General features: G+C 41.5%; 1 protein-coding gene across 4 annotated transcripts in view; it reads left to right on the forward strand.

Moving 5' to 3' along the window:
* TREM2 (triggering receptor expressed on myeloid cells 2) overlaps positions 1-18121 on the forward strand; it is a 33311-nt gene that overhangs the window by 9756 nt on the left and 5434 nt on the right. The gene's annotated exons all lie outside the window — the stretch shown is intronic.

Genomic DNA, 18121 nt, shown 5'->3' on the forward strand with positions numbered 1-18121 from the left:
ACACACACACACACACACACACACACACACACACACACACACACACATCATCATCATCAGAGTAATCTACAACTTTATTCTGTCCTCCAAGGAAACACGCGAGTTTATATTCTCAAAGTCCATATTTATCTTGCTGTCAATACCTGGCAGCTACCTTCTCACTCACATCTCCCAACCAAATCTCTCCTCCAGCCAGTTTTTCCTGGCTCTTTAATCCTTTGCCCACGCACTGATAGGTCATTAGTGTCTCCACTGAAGAAGACATGTTTCCTCAGTCAAAACCAGAATTCGCTACATTGGGGCTGAGTTAGATGAAAGAGTGGATCCTCCATGTCTCTTCGATCCCTGATATTTTAGGTCTTGTGTTTTAGGAGTTGTGATATTTGAGGCTATGGTGATGGTTTGGAGATCCAGGGCATGAGATTGACTAAAAGTGGGTTTGTTACATAACAGTAGCCTTGTAACACAAAAGTAGCGAATCAAGAGCTAAGGCGAGTAAGCTCACTGTATCTGTTGAAGGACTGAGACTCGCTTCTCAGTGTTTCACAAAACATTAATTTTTTAAGAGATATTAATAAGTGTTATGTGAACTTACTAGGACCATGCTACTAACATATTTTCTCCAAATATTTTTAATGTAAGGAAAAATAAGCCCTGTTTATTACAATTTGCAAGAACCAACTTTTAGAAACTCTTTTAATATCTGTTAATAAGCAGATAATCAAATAAATTGCTATATCCACACCAAGAGGTCACACATAGACATTATAAAGAATGAAGTAAGCCTATATTTGTTGATATGGAAAGATGTCCCCGATATATTAAATGGGAAAAATGCAAGCCCTAAAATGAGCTTATTTGTGTGCGTGTGTGTGTGTGTGTGTGTGCGCACACACATGTATGTACAACCACAGAAAAAAGTCTAGGTCAACAAGCACCAAAATATTAGTAGTAGTGATTCTCTCTGGGGAATGGGATTAGAAGAGTGGAAGAAAATTCCACTCTTAATAAAATCGTTAACAGGTCTGGCTCTGAAGCCAGACTACCTAGGTTTAAACCTAAGTTCCACCTTTCACTAGTTGGGTGATCCTGGACAAGTTATTTAATATCTCTGAGTCTCGGTTACCTGGAAAAATAATATTACCTGCCTCACAGATAATGATGTAATATATTACTCATAAATGTGTTAATACAATATGCATTACAATATTGATTAACACACACTGTATTAATATATTAATTAACATCAATATAATACATTGATTTATAATGATGCTCTAAATGCTTTATGTAAAATGTTTAGAACAATACCTAGCACATATTTAGCACTCAATAAATGTTAGTGTTTTCAGTGGGAAAATTATGGACAACTTTTACCTTTTTAGAGTGAATTTTTATGTATTTTTCACAGAAAAAGTCATTAAATATGGTTTTTAAAAGATTTTGAAAATGCTTAACACATGTTATACAGTTAATAGTGTTAAATTAAGCCTGACCAATGTGGTGAAACCCAATCTCTACTAAAAATACAAAAATTAATTGGGCGTGGTGGTGGGCGCCTGCAATCCCAGCTGCTTGGGAGGCTGAGGCAGGAGAATTGTTTGAACCCAGGAGGTGGAGGATGCTGAGATCGTGCCATTGCACTTTAGTCTGGGCAACAGGGAGAGACCTGGGCAACAGGGTGAGACTCTGTCAAAAAAAAAAAAAAAAGAAGTACTTACCAAGTAACTATTGATATCATTGATGTATGTCGTCTCCTTAGTAAGTGCTATTATGCCTTGAGTCATAATTTTAACACATAGGTCTTTAAAAATTAGTTAACAGTTCTAAGTTATTTTTAAAATTCTGCTTAAAAGCATTGGAGAATCAAATTTTTATGCTAACTGATTTGTCTTAAGGACTATTTTTGCTTTCTACTCTAATCCAGGCATAAGTTATAACTCCAGAGCTCCTGTTGATGTTGTGAAAATTTAGAATAGTTTTAAAAGGGTTTCATGGTTAAATAATATTAGGATGCACATTGGTTTCAGGATGTTTTTCTTGTTTGGTCCCGAGCTGCCCAGTGTGCTGTGGGTGTAAAGGGAAGGACTTGTGACCTAGCTTAGATGAAGACATTCCAGGGAAACAGCACCACCGTCTGTGGGGTCCACCAGTGCTATTCCACTAGTGGGAATTGGACCCTCTGTTACAGGAGGTAGAAAAAAGCTATTTAGCATTTTTTCATGTGTCTGTTGGCTGCATAAATGTCTTCTTTGGAGAAGTGTCTGTTCATATCCTTTGCCCATTTTTTGGTGGGATTGTTTGATTTTTTTCTTGTAAATTTGTTTAAGTTCTTTGTAGATTCTGGATATTAGCCCTTTGTCAGATGGGTAGACTGTAAAAATTTTCTCCCATTCTGTAGGTTGCCTGTTCACTCTGATGGTAGTTTCTTTTGCTGTGCAGAAGCTCTTTAGTTTAATTAGACCCCATTTGTCAATTTTGGCTTTTCAGAGAAATGCAAATCAAAACCGCAATGAGATACCTTCTCACAACAGTTAGAATGGTGATCATTAAAAAGTCAGGAAATATGCCGGGTGCGGTGGCTCACACCTGTAATCCCAGCACTTTGAGAGGCCGAGGCAGGTGGATCACAAAGTCAGGAGATTGGGACCATCCTCGCCAACACAGTGAAACCCCGTCTCTACTAAAAAAAAAAAAAAAAAAAATTAGCCGGGGGCATGGTGGTAGCTGCCTGTAGTCCCAGCTACTCAGGAGGCTGAGGCAGGAGAATGGCGTGAACCTGGGAGGCGGAGCTTGTGGTGAGTCGAGATCGCACCACTGCACTCCAGCCTGGGGAGACTCCGTCAAAAAAAAAAAAAAAAGTCAGGAAACAACAGGTGCTGGAGAGGATGTGGGGAAATAGGAATGCTTTCACACTGTTGGTGGGACTGTAAAGTAGTTCAATCATTGTGGAAGAGAGTGTGGCGATTCCTCAAGGATCTAGAACTAGAAATACCATTTGACCCAGCCATCCCATTACTGGGTATATACCCAAAGGATTATAAATCATGCTGCTATAAAGACACATGCACATGTATGTTTATTGCAGCACTATTCACAATAGCAAAGACTTGGAATCAACCCAAATGTCCATCAATGACAGACTAAATTAAGAAAATGTGGCACATATACACCATGGAATACTATGCAGCCATAAAAAAGGATGAGTTCATGTCCTTTGTAGGGACATGGATGAAGCTGGAAATCATCATTCTGAGCAAACTATCGCAAGGACAGAAAACCAAACACCGCATATTCTCACTCATAGGTGGGAATTGAACAATGAGAACACTTGGACACAGGGTGGGGAACATCACACACCGGAGCCTGTTGTTGGGGGGGGAGGGATAGCAATAGGAGATATACCTAATGTAAACGACGAGTTAATGGGTGCAGCACTCCAACTTGGCACATGTATACATATGTAAAAAACCTGCACGTTGTGCACATATACCCTAGAACTTAAAGTATAATTAAAAAAAAAAAGAAAGATAGAAAAGAAAAAAGCTATTTAGGCAGATAGTGAGGGCAAAGAGTCCTCGGCTGAACTTCACTTCTAACAAAAAGCAACCCAAGAAATCACTTCTTTTCTAACAAAGAGCAGCCTGGAAGATTGGGCTGCAAACATAGATAAGGAAGCTGGAAGCTGGCACAGGGGGATGGCTGTAGCTGCACAGATAAAAAGGGCTACCTGGGGCCAGGCGTGGTCACCATGGGGGTTCTACCTCATGCTTTTTTAAGCACATGCCAAGTAAGAAAGAAATAAGCAACTTGGAGTAGCTCAGGCTAAGGACCCACCTGCATAATAAAAGATTGGGGTGGGGGCTGGCAGAGATTCGTGCCCTATGCAGATGGCACACCGAGTCCTAACTGGTTTTCCATGCTTTATGTAGATCAGGTACTGCCTCCCCACTAGCTCTTTGGTAAAAACCCCTCAATTTCACTGTGGCCAGCAACCCTTTAGCTGGGACCCCTCTCTGTACGAGAGAGCTGTCCTCTTTTCTTTTCTCTTATTGAATTTCTGCTCTAAACCGCACCTTTGTGTCTTTGTGTCCTTGATTTCCTTGGCTGGGAGACCAAGAACTCTGGGTGTCACCCCAGACAACAAGGCCACTTCACCTCCTTGGCAAAACTGTTTTCTTTCTCTTCAGAGAAGCAGCAATTCTCTAACAATCCTCTTTCCTTTTGAAGGTGTTAAAAGCTTCCAGCCATGGCAGGACCCATCTTCATTGGCAGATCTCTGTGGTCAAAGTGTTGGTGCCCATTTGCACCCTGATGGGCATCCTGACTTCTCAGCTCACCCTAAGACCAGAAGCCAAAATAAGCCTTTCTGGCTGAGATGCTCTGACATATATATGTTCCAAATTCCTTCTGGTAACTCTTTTGAGGGTCTCCTTTCACTTTCCCAATCCAAGGTATTGATCTAGAATTCAGCCACTACAGATTTACAATATCAGCAGCACTTCCATATCCAGCAACAGAGAGGCAGCGCCTTCCTGGCACCAGCATGGTGCCTGGCACATAGTAGGTGCTTAATGGAATAAATGATTGTGTCACTTGGGAGAGCTACTCCAGGCTCTCCCACTTCATCCAGTAAGAGTGAAAAGAATAAGGTAGCTATAGGCCAAGTTTCAAAACAGATGCATGCACAACAGGTTTAACTGCCGATAATTTAAATGAGGTTCTTTTAAAAATGGGTAAGGATAAGGGAACCAGCAGGGGATGGTGATGCATCCAAATACAGAAAGCTGTTAACGCCCCTGGGCTTTAAAGAACAAGGAGGGAGAATTCTCTTACTGGAGCCAAGAGAGAGCTGGAGCCATGGAGGAGCCATCAACAGGAGCCGTGGCCATGGAGGAAATCAGCCACTGTCTGAACCACATGAAAGCATGGACAATGTAGGGAGACACAAACACCACAACTTATTTCTCTTCCTATGTTCCAAGCTCCTTTTGATGTCTCTTTGGCCAGGCCCAGCAGTAAGCCTGGTCATAGAGTCCAGAGGTATCACTCTCCCAGGGACGGAGCAGGACTGAGCAGGGCACAGCATGGGTTGGAGTGGGAGCAAGCATGAAGAACTATCACAGTGGTCACCCAGGTCAAAGGCAGAAGAAAAGCTTAAGAGATGCCAGAGCTGGGAGGAGGCCATTCATGACTTTCTAGGGAGCACATACACAGGAGCAATTGAAGACCATGAACAAAAAGTTGTCTGGGCTGGGCATGGTGCCTCACACCTGTAATCCTAGACCTTTGCGAGGCTGAGATGGGCAGATTGCTTGATCCCAGGAGTTTGAGACCAGCCTGAACAACATGGCAAAACCCCGTCTCTACAAAAAATACAAAAATTAGCCAGGCGTGGTGGCACATACCTGTAGTCTCAGCTATTCAGGAGGCTGAGATGTGGGAGAATTGCTTGAACCCAGGAGGTCAAGGCTGTAGTGAGCCGTGACGGCGCCACTGCACTCCAAAAGGCAGGATTCCAAGAGCTTCCAGCTTGCTGAGTAGGTGGAGGTGCCTCGAGGGTGGTGCGCCCAGAAAGGGCATGGAAGACTACTTGAATTAGCCCAAAGGACTGAAGAACTAACCATTGGTCACAGATAGAATATTCTGAACAGGCACGATGGTTTTTGTCTGAAATCACAGCACTTTGGGAGGCCAAGGTGGGAAGATTGCTTGAGGCCAGGAATTTGAGATCAGCCTGGGCAATATAGTGAAATCCCATTGCTGCAAAAAAATGTAAAAGTTAGCTGAGCATGATGACACACACCTGTAGTCCTATTTACTCAGGAAGCTGAGGCAGGAAAATTGCTTGCGCTCAGGAGGTTGAGGCTGCAGTGAGCCATAATCACACCACTGCACTGCAGCCTGGATGACAGAGTGAGACCTTGTCTCTTAAAAAAAAAAAAAAAAAAAAGGAATAGTCTGAAAATCAGTAACAATACTAACTATAATAGAATGTTATGTTATATATCAAATATGTCTAAATCACTCATTTATAATTATACTAAAAATTAAAATCGAATTAGTCATAATTGAAGAGTACTAATGAACTAATGCATAATTTTAAAAACATGTTAATTAAAGAAAGAATAAAGCATTCCTCTTGCCCTTCTTGTACAGGCCAAATGATGGGTGAGCGTAAGTATACTTTCCTTATCCATATCAAAAAGGAATGATCAACTTTGCAACCTCAAATGAACTAGTGGATCTGGGTGTTGAGCAAGAACAGATGCCAGCATGACAGAAAGAGCACCCCTCCATATCAGGTGCCTCCAGGTGGAAGAATATATCGCTGCTTGTGAAGTATTTGCCAAAGGAAAAAAGTCTGAAAAACCTCTATAGTTAAGTATCAATTTATAGAAAATGCAGGGCTCAGAGGAGAAAGCTAAGCAATACTGTGGGGATCAATCAGCAAACTTCACATCACAGGAAATTCTACAGGACATACAATCTGGTTTCTTCAACAAATAAATTGCAAGAGAAGATAAAGATGAAGGGGGAAACTACGGATTAAAACAGACCTAAAAAGCTGCGTGCAGTGGCTCACGGCTGTAATCCCAGCACTTTAAGAGGCTGAGGCAGGCGAATTTCCTGAGCTCAGAAGTTCGAGACTAGCCTGGGCAATATGGTGAGACCCTGTTTTCTACTAAAATACAAAAACTTAGCAGGACACAGTGGTGCACACCTCTAATCCCAGCGACTCGGGAGGCTGAGGCAGGAGAATTGCTTGAACCCGAGAGGCGGAGGTTGCAGTGAGCTGAGATCACACCACTGCACTCCAGCCTGGGTGACAGAGCAAGACTGTCAAAAAAACAAAACAAAACAAAACAAAAAGAAAAAAAAAAACCCCAAAAAATAAACAAATAAAATAAAACTGACCTAAAAGACATATTGACCAACTGCAACATGCAGACTTCTTTGGATCTAATTTATTATTATTTTTATTATTATTATTATTATTTTCTTATACTTTATGTTCTAGGGTATATGTGCACAATGTGCAGGTTTGTTACATATGTATACATGTGCCAAGTTGGTGTGCTACACCCATTAGCTCGTCATTTACATTAGGTATATCTCCTATTGCTATCCCTCCACCCACCCCACAACAGGCCCCGGTGTGTGATGTTCCCCACCCTGTGTCCAAGTGTTCTCATTGTTCACTTCCCACCTGTGAGTGAGATTCTGTGGTGTTTGGTCTTCTGTTCTTGCAATAGTATGCTCAGAATGATGGTTTCCAGCTGCATCCATGTCCCTACAAAGGACACGAACTCATCCTTTTTTATGGCTGCATAGTATTCCATGGTGTATATGTGCCACATTTTCTTGATTCAGTCTATCATTGATGGACATTTGGGTTGATTCCAAGTCTTTGCTATTGTGAGTAGTGCTGCAATAAACATACATGTGCATGTGTCTTTATAGCAGCATGATTTATAATCCTTTGGGTATATACCCAGTAATGGGATGGCTGGGTCAAATGGTATTTCTAGTTCTAGATCCTTGAGGAATCACCACACTCTCTTCCACAATGATTGAACTACTTTACAGTCCCACCAACAGTGTAAAAGTGTTCCTATTTCTCCACATCCTCTCCAGCACCTGTTGTTTCCTGACTTTTTAATGATTGCCATTCTAACTGGGGTGAGACGGTATCTCATTGTGGTTTTGATTTGCATTTCTCTGATGGCGAGTGATGGTAAGCATTTTTTCATGTGTCTGTTGGCTGCATAAATGTCTTCTTTTGAGAAGTGTCTGTTCATATCCTTTGCCCACTTTTTGATGGGGTTGTTTGTTTTTTTCTTGTAAATTTGTTTGAGTTCTTTGTAGGTTCTGGATATTAGCCCTTTGTCAGATGAGTAGATTGCAAAAATTTTCTCCCATTCTGTAGGTTGCTTGTTCACTCTGATGGTAGTTTCTTTTGCTGTGCAGAAGCTCTTTAGTTTAGTTAGATCCCATTTGTCAATTTTGGCTTTTGTTGCTATTGCTTTTGGTGTTTTAGACATGAAGTCCTTGCCCATGCTTATGTCCTGAATGGTATTGCCTGGGTTTTCTTCTAGGGTTTTTATGGTTTTAGGTCTAACATTTAAGTCTCTAATTCATCTTGAATTAATTTTTATATAAGGAGTAAGGAAGGGATACAGTTTCAGCTTTCTATTTATGGCTAGCCAGTTTTCCCAGCACCATTTATTACTTAGGGAATCTTTTCCCCATTTCTTGTTTTTGTCAGGTTTGTCAAAGATCAGATGGCTGTAGATGGGTGGTATTATTTCTGAGGACTCTGTTCTGTTCCACTGGTCTATATCTCTGTGTTGGTACCAGTACCATGCTGTTTTGCTTACTGTAGCCTTGTAGTATAGTTTGAAGTCAGGTAGCTTGATGCTTCCAGCTTTGTTCTTTTGACTTAGAATTGTCTTGGCAATGTGGGCTTTTTTTTGGTTCCATGTGAACTTTAAAGTAGTTTTTTCCAATTCTGTGAAGAAAGTCATTGGTAGCTTAATGGGGATGGCATTGAATCTATAAATTACCTCGGGCAGTATGGGCATTTTCACGATATTGATTCTTCCTACCCATGAGCATGGAATGTTCTTCCATTTGTTTGTGTCCTCTTTTATTTCATTGAGCAGTGGTTTGCAGTTCTCCTTGAAGAGGCCCTTCACATCCCTTGTAAGTTGGATTCCTAGGTATTTTATTCTCTTTGAAGCAATTGTGAATGGAAGTTCATTCATGATTTGGCTCTTTGTTTGTCTGTTATTGGTGTATAAGAATGCTTGTGATTTTTGCACATTGATTTTGTATCCTGAGACTTTGCTGAAGTTGCTTATCAGCTTAAGGAGATTTTGGGTTGAGACAATGGGGTTTTCTAAATATACAATCATGTCATCTGCAAACAGGGACAATTTGACTTCTTCTTTTTCTAATTGAATACCCTTTATTTCTTTCTCTTGCCTGATTGCCCTAGCCAGAACTTCCAACACTATGTTGAACAGGAGTGGTGAGAGAGGGCATCCCTGTCTTGTGCCAGTTTTTAAGGGGAATGCTTCCAGTTTTTGCCCAGTCAGTATGATATTGGCTGTGGGTTTGTCATAAATAGCTCTTATTATTTTGAGATAATCCATCAATACCGAATTTATTGAGAGTTTTTAGCATGAAGGGCTGCTGAATTTTATCAAAGGCCTTTTCTGGATCTATTGAGATAATCATGTGGTTTTTGTCTTTAGTTCTGTTTATATGCTGGATTACGTTTATTGATTTGTGCATGTCGAACCAGCCTTGCATGCCAGGGATGAAGCCCATTTGATGATGGTGGATAAGCTTTTTGATGTGCTGCTGGATTCAGTTTGCCAGTATTTTATTGAGGATTTTTGCATCGATGTTCATCAGGGATATTGGTCTAAAATTCTCTTTTTTTGTTGTGTCTCTGCCAGGTTTTGGTAACAGGATGATGTTGGCCTCATAAAATGAGTTAGGGAGGATTCCTTCTTTTTCTATTGATTGGAATAGTTTCAGAAGGAATGGTACCAGCTCCTCCTTGTACCTCTGGTAGAATTCGGCTGAGAATCCATCTGGTTCTGGACCTTTTTTGGTTGGCAGGCTGTTAATTATTGCCTCAATTTCAGAGCCTGCTATTGGTCTATTCAGGGATTCAACTTCTTCCTGGTTTAGTCTTGGGAGAGTGTATGTGTCCAGGAATTTATCCATTTCTTCTAGGTTTTCTAGTTTATTTGCATAGAGGTGTTTATAGTATTCTCTGATGGTAGTTTGCATTTCTGTGGGGTCGGTGGTGATATCCCCTTTATCATTTTGTATTGCGTCTATTTGATTCTTCTCTCTTTTCTTCTTTATTACTCTTGCTAGCCATCTATCAATTTTGTTGATCTTTTCAAAAAACCAGTTCCTGGATTCATTGATTTTTTGAAGGGTTTTTTTGTGTCTCTATCTCCTTCAGTTCTGCTCTGATCTTAGTTATTTCTTGCCTTCTGCTAGCTGTTGAATGTATTTGCTCTTGCTTCTCTAGTTCTGTTAATTGTGATGTCAGGGTGTCAATTTTAGATATTTTCTGCTTTCTCTTGTGGGCATTTAGTGCTATAAATTTCCCCCTACACACTGCTTTAAATGTGTCTCAGAGATTCTGGTATGTTGTATCTCATCAGTTTCAAAGAACATCTTTATTTCTGCCTTCATTTCGTTATGTACCCAGTAGTCATTCAGGAGCAGGTTGTTCAGTTTCCATGTAGTTGAGCAGTTTTGACTGAATTTCTTAGTCCTGAGTTCTAGTTTGACTGCACTGTGGTCTGAGAGACAGTTTGTTATAATTTCGGTTCTTTTACATTTGCTGAGGAGTGCTTTACTTCCAACTATGTGGTCAATTTTGGAATAAATGTGATGTGGTGCTGAGAAGAATGTATATTCTGTTGATTTGGGGTGGAGAGTTCTGTAGACGTCTATTAGGTCTGCTTGGTGCAGAGTTGAGTTCAATTCCTGGATATCCTTGTTAACTTTCTGTCTCGTTGATCTGTCTGATGTTGACAGCGGGGTGTTAAAGTCTCCCATTATTATTGTATGGGAGTCTAAGTCTCTTTGTCTCTAAGGACTTGCTTTATGAATCTGGGTGCTCCTGATTGGATGCATATATATTTAGGATAGTTAGTTCTTCATGTTGAATTGATCCCTTTACCATTATGTAATGGCCTTCTTTGTCTCTTTTGATCTTTGTTGGTTTAAAGTCTGTTTCATCAGAGACTAGGATTGCAACCCCTGCCTTTTTTTGTTTTCCATTTGCTTAGTAGATCTTCCTCCATCCCTTTATTTTGAGCTTATGTGCGTCTCTGCGCGTTGGATGGGTCTCCTGAATACAGCAAACTGATGGGTCTTGACTCTTTATCCAATTTGCCAGTCTGTGTCTTTTAATTGGACCATTTAGCCCATTTACATTTAAGTTTATTATTGTTATGTGTGAACTTGATCCTGTCATGATGATGTTAGCTGGTTATTTTCCTCGTTAGTTGATACAGTTTCTTCCTAGCATCGATGGTCTTTACATTTTGGCATGTTTTTGCAATAGCTGGTACTAGTTGTTCCTTTCCATGTTTAGTGCTTCCTTCTGGCCCAGTGGTGACAGGGCAGGCCCGGTGGTGACAAAATCTCTCAGCATTTGCTTGTCTGTAAAGGATTTTATTTCTCCTTCACTTATGAAACTTAGTTTGGCTGGATATGAAATTTTGGGTTGAAAATTCTTTTCTTTAAGAATGTTGAATATTGGTCCTCACTCTCTTCTGGCTTGTAGAGTTTCTGCTGAGAGATCTGCTGTTAGTCTGATGGGCTTCCCTTTGTGGGTAGCCCAACCTTTCTCTCTGGCTGCCCTTAACATTTTTTCCTTCATTTCAACTTTGGTGAATTGACAATTATGTGTCTTGGAGTTGTTCTTCTCAAGGAGTATCTTTGTGGCGTTCTCTGTATTTCCTGAATTTGAATGTTGGCCTATCTTGCTAGGTTGTGGAAGTTCTTCTGGATAATATCCTTCAGAGTGTTTTCCAACTTGATTCCATTGTCTCCGTCACTTTCAGGTACACCAATCAGACGTAGATTTGGTCTTTTCACATAATCCCATATTTCTTGGAGGCTTTGTTCATTTCTTTCTACTCTTTTTTCTCTAAACTTCTCTTCTCGCTTCATTTCATTCATTTGATCTTCAATCACTGATGCTCTTTCTTCCAGTTGATTGAGTCTGTTACTGAAGCTTGTGCGTTTGTCATGTAGTTCTTGTGTCATGATGTTCATCTCTGTCATGTCATTTATGGACTTCTCTGCATTGGTTATTCTAGTTATCCATTCGTCAAATCTTTTTTCAAGGTTTTTAGGTTCTTTGTGCTAGGTTTGTAGCTCCTCCTTTAGCTCTGAGAAGTTTAATCGACTGAAACCTTCTTCTCTCAACTCGTCAAAGTCATTCTTTGTCCAGATTTGTTCTGTTGCTGGTGAGGAGCTGCGTTCCTTTGGAGGGGTAGCGGTGCTCTGATTTTTTGAATTTTCAGCTTTTCTGCACTGCTTTTTCCTCATCTTTGTGGTTTTATCTACCTTTGGTCTTTGATTATGGTGACGCACAGATGGGGTTTTGGTGTGGATGTCTTTTCTGTTTGTTAGTTTTCCTTGTAACAGTCAGGACCCTCAGCTGCAGGTCTGTTGGAGTTTGCTTGAGGTCCACTCCAGATGCTGTTTGCCTGGATATCAGCAGTGGAGGCTGCAGAAGACAGAATATTGCTGAACAGAAAATGTTGCTGATTGTTCCTCTGGAAGCTTCATCTCAGAGGTGTACCCAGCCATGTAAGGTGTGAGGTGTCAGTCTGCCCCTAGCGGGGGATGTCTCCCAGTTAGGCTACTCAGGGGTAAGGGACCCACTTGAGCAGGAAGTCTGTCCATTCTCAGATCTCAAACTCCTTGCTGAGAGAATCACTACTCTCTTCAAAGTTGTCAGACAGGGACATTTACATCTGCAGAGGTTTCTGCTGCTTTTTGTTTAGCTATGCCCTATCCCCAGAGGTGGAGTCTACAGAGGCAGGCAGGCCTCCTCAAGCTGCAGTGGGCTCCACCCAGTTCGAGCTTCCTGGCTGCTTTGTTTACCTAGGTAAGCCTCAGCAATGGCAGGTGCCCCTTCCCCAGCCTCGCTGCCGCCTTGCAGTTAGATCTCAGACTGCTGTGCTAGCAATGAGGGAGGCTCCCTGGGCTTGGGACCCTCTGAGTCAGGCACAGGATATAATCTCCTGGTGTGCCATTTGCTAAGACTCTTGTTAAAGCACAGTATTAGGGTGGGAGTGACCCGATTTTCCAGGTGTTGTGTGTCACGGTTTCCTTTGGCTAGGAAAAGGAATTCCCTTCCCCCTTGCACTTCCTGGGTGAGGCAATGCCTCGCCCTGCTTCGGCTCTGGCTCATTGGGCTGCACCCACTCTCCTGCACCAACTGTCTGACATGCCCCAGTGAGATGAACCTGGTACATCAGTTGGAAATGCAGAAATCACCCATCTTCTGTGTCGCTCACGCTGGGAGCTGGAGGCTGGAGCTGTTCCTATTCGGCCATCTTGGCACCCAATCTGGATCTAACTTTTTTTTAAGCCTGGAATATATATATGACATTACTGAAACAATTGGAAAGTCCTTAGGTTTTATTTTCAGTTTTAAAAACGAGTCTCTTAGCTGAAATCATTACGGATGAATTAATATTATGTATGGGATTTGCTTCAAAATTATACGTAAGACATTGGAGTGGACCAAACAAAATTGGCCACGAGTTGATAACTGGTTGAGGATGGCTTATTGGTAGATGGAGTTTATTATACTTCTCTTTTTGTGTGTATTTTAAATTCTCCAGAGTGAAAAGGTCAAAACTTTTTCTTTTCTTTTCTTTTCTTTTTTAAAGACAAAATGTATGGACAGGCGGGAGTGGAGAAATCAAAGACCTGGAAGAAAGGATTAGGAGAGGATTAGGAGAGAAAGCAAGTTGCCAGGGACCATCCAGGGTAGAGAGAACAGTCACCTGGGAAGAGGAAATGGACATCTGGGACGGAGTGAGGCAGGAGGATGGAAGGAAGACTTCAGGGAGAAATAGAATGAGGAGGAAGGAAAATAATACTGACTACCTTTTTTGTTTTTCTTTTTGCAATTAACAATATGCCATAACTTTACATACCCAGATAGTGAAGCTAGGCTCAGAGAGTTAAGAAACTTGCCCAAAGCCACATAACTGTAAATAACAGAGCTGGGTTTAAGCAGAGATTTGTAAGAAGCCAAAGTCTATGTACTTAACCCCTACTCTGTATTTTTAGTTTCTTTCACACCCAGGCTTCAGTGCCCACACTTTTCCCTCATGTGCAGGCTGGATATCCTTCCTGATCCCAGCCAGAATCTGGAGCTGTTCTGATTGAATCAAGAGGCAGGAGAGGTTCCCTTTGCTTTCACCTCAGCCCTATGATGCCTGCGATGTCTGCACCAGTCTTAGCACCTGGGTTCATCTCATCTCCTGAGTTCTCATCCAGCCCTTTCCTTGGTCTAACATCCTGCATCACTTCAGTTGGACTCATTGGCTGCTGCCAGACTGGCCTGCTGCCTGCCTGAGACCTAGTCCAGTGCCATCACACACTCGCGTGCACACACACACTCCCCCAGATGTCCTGGCTTAGAGAGGGGAGTCATTGGCCCTGAATAGGAACTGAGATCTTCAACTTGGAAAATAGGAAGTGTTAAAATGGAAGAGCTGTCTGAGCTGAAAGTGTCAGAGGATGATGGTACAAATACGAAGAGAGAGAAGGGAAGAAGGGTCAAGTCTGAGCCAGATCAGAGGTGGGATAAAGATTGAGACTTGAAGGCAGGGGTTTGGATGTAGGAAGGTAGGATAAAGTAAAAGCAGAACAGAATCAAAGAAGGAACTGGAAAAGAGAAGTCTTAAGTGGCTACTTATTAGTGAATGGCATTTGTGGGCTCTTATGTTTGTAGTTTGGTGGCCCCAGCCAAGGGTGGAATGGACACCACCAACCACCCCCTTAAGCCCAGTTCTCAGGCAAGGCTTTGTAGGGGCTGTCCCAGGTTGGGCTGACGATAAGCCTGATCAAATTGGGGTTATTCCAGCTTTGAGAGGCCTGTTCCTATGTCGGTTATTCCAGTCACATGCCTCCCTAGCCTAGCACAGGGGCTGGCACTGGCCATGGTCCTGACCAACACCTAGTGCTTTCCTGGCTGTTCAGGTTGGCTGTGTGCAGATAGGAAGATAATGGAGGATCTGATCTGAAAGAGGGTGAGGATGCTCATACTTGACCGTCTTGATTTGCTCCTAGGGAGAAAGGAGAAGAGAGTAAAAGTGTGTGTTTGAGGAGAGTGATGATTTGGACCAGTTACTCTAGGGCTTACTACGGAGCCTCCAGGAGTTCTGAAGAGGATGACCAGGCAGCTGTGAGGTCTCAGTTAAAGTTAGACATCAGGAGCATGTCATATGTCCAGTCAGGCTTCTGGTTCTGAAGCTTTCCCCAGGAATGGTCATTATCATATCTAGGAACACAAAAGCTCCATGGTTCTGTAACAGCATGCCCGGCACATGAATGAATGCACGCATCGGTGAGTGATGAAGTTCAAATGTAACGACAGAAGGACATAAGCTCTGTGCCCAGATGTGAGGTAGCAGGTGTCTTCAAACTCAGATTTAGCAAAGGGAAAAGAAGAATCCTGTGCTTGGGAGCGGGGTGGTTCAGAACTGTTCCTGTGCTCAAATATGAGGATCGAGGGATCAGGAAAATTAACACAATTTTAAGGAAGAGCATTTGATGTACGTGTGCTGTGAGTAATTGGTAAGGATTTCTTGGTGCCTTCACTTTTCCATGAGGTTTAAAGATCTTTTCCTCATGTGGGAAGGTGTGGGGACAAGGGGCCAATATGCAGCTTAAATGGACCAGAAAGTAAGACAAAAACTTATGGAGCTGACGAGTTATGCTTCTGCCTAGGAAACAGAAAGCTAGAATCATGTAAAATAACACCCCAAATCATAAAATATTTAGGTAGAAATTTAACAATATATGTGTAAGATTTGTATGCTAAAAACGGAAAATACTGATGAGAGAAATCATAGAAGAAACAAATAAGTAGACAGCTGAATTGTGTCCATCGCGTGGAACACTCATCACTGTTGTCTATTTCCCCCCAAAACTAACCCATAGGGTCAATGGAATCCCAACTGAAAGCCCAACAGGTTTTTGGGGGTGAGAAGAAGAGGATTAGAAGCCCACAAGCTGATTTTATATTTTACATGGCAAAGCAGAGTAACTAGAATAGTCAAAACAATTTTGAAGAACCACTGTTTGATTTTAAGACTTACCGTAAAGCTACAGTAAGTTATCATGACAGTGTGATATTGGAGAAAGAATAGACATATAGATCAATGGAACAGAACAGTCAGAACTAGACCTACATGTCAATTGATTTTCAACAAATATACTAAGGTAATTCAATGAAGAAAAGAAAGTCTTCTCAACAAATTATGCTAGTACAATTGGACATCCATATGTTGAAAAAATTGCACAGTGCATCTTATGCCACATACAAAAATTAATGAAAAATGAATAATAGACCACAATGCAAAGCCTAAAACTATAAAACTTCCAATGGAAAATATAGGAGGAAATGTTTGTGACTCTGAGGTGGGCAACCTTTTTAACAGAGCACAGAAAAGCACAAATTGTAAAAAGAAAAATCAAGGAATTGGACTTCATCAGCAATAAAATCTACCCATATAGGCTGGGGGCAGTGGTTCACACCTGTAATCCCAGCACTTTGGGAGGCCGAGGCAGGCAGATCACCTGAGGTCAGGAGTTTGAGACCAGCCTGGCCAATGTGGTGAAACCCCGTCTGTACTGAAAATACAAAAAAATTAGCCAGACGTGGTGGCAGGTGCCTGTAATCTCAGCTACTTGGGAGGCTGAGGCAGGATAATCACTTGAACCTGGGAGGTGGAGGTTGCTGTGAGCCGAGATCTCATCATTGCACTCCAGCCTGTGTGACAAGAGCAAAACTCTGTCTCAAAAAAAAAAAAAAAAAAGATGTCGCTAATGCTGCTAAGCAAATGAGAAAAAAAGTTACAGACTAGAAGAAAATAGCAAATCACATTTTTGATAAAGGACTGCTATCCAGAATATAAAGAATTTTCACAGCTCAATAGTAATGATAATAATAAACAATTACAAATGGACTAAAGTGTTGCACTTTGTCAAAAGTACTTTGCTGAAGAAGGTACAGATGGCAATAAACAATAAAAAGATGTCCAATATCATTACTCATTAGAAAAATACAAGTTAAAATTGAATGAGATATCACCTTAAACCTATTAGGAAGGTTTTTAAAAACCTGACAGTGTTAACTGTTGACAAGGAAGTAAAAATGGTACAGCCTCTTTGGAAAAGACTTTGGCAGCTTTTATAGACTTAAACCTACACTTACATGTGACCTAGCACTCCCATTCTTAGGATTTTATCCAAGGATAATAGAAACATACGTCCACACAAAATATATGTACATGAATGTCATAATTGTCCCAAACTGGAAAAAACCAAAATGTCCATCAGCAGGTGAATGAATATGCTACTTGTGGTCCAATCATAGAATGGAAGATGGTTTAGCAATAAAAATGAATACATTCTTGAGAACTGCAACTTCACGCATGCTGAATTTATTCTGATGAGTGAATGAAGACTGATCCAAGAGGCTACATACTGTCTAATTCCATGTCTATGACATTTTAGGAAGAGCAAAAAGCTACAGACACAGATGTCAGCTCAGTAGTTGCCAGGCCCTGGATTAGAGAGAAAAAGACCGGCTAAAATGGGCACAAGGGCTCTCGCTTGAGTGAAATGAACCTTTCTATATTATGGCATTGTGTTACATAGACCTGGTGATTGTGGTGGTTGTTATAGAGATGCTTGAGTTTGTCAAAATGTATACAAGCAGACATTTAAATTTAAAAGGGTTAAATTTTTGTATATGTAAATTATAGGCCAATAAACCTGACTTTTAGAAACAGACCCTAGAAGAGTACCTACAGAGTGATCTTCAGCCCCCAGGCCCTTGGGGCAAGGCTGGGCAGTTGACCCTTTGAGTGGAGGCCTGTTTTCTCTTCTCTATGAACTCCCCATCTCCAAGCACATTCCCTGTCCATAAGGTAGATGAACCATAAATATGAGTAAATAAATGAATAAAAGAACAAATAAGGGAGTGTTTGCAGGAAACTAAAGTAGACCCTGACAATCTACAGGCTCTTGCAGGCTTCTCCAGCCTCTTCTGTCACTCCCAGCACAACTCCATTTCCCACTCTTAGAATTGCCTCAAGCCTCCCCATGCAATCCCTGACTCACTGGGCCATTTCACACCTCTGTGCCTTTGCACATGTGGGTCCCTGTACTTTGATTACCCTTCATGGGAACCTGTACCTGTAGGAAAACTCACCCCTACCCCCAGAACTCTGGAAAATACCCCGTTCTGTTCTGTAGGATAGGATGATCAGAAGTTCAAGCATGTGTGTGCACAAAATAAACACCAGTGTGAGCATGTGTG

This window comes from Piliocolobus tephrosceles, chromosome 5 (assembly GCF_002776525.5).
Source record: "Piliocolobus tephrosceles isolate RC106 chromosome 5, ASM277652v3, whole genome shotgun sequence".
Classification (NCBI taxonomy): Eukaryota; Metazoa; Chordata; class Mammalia; order Primates; family Cercopithecidae; genus Piliocolobus; species Piliocolobus tephrosceles.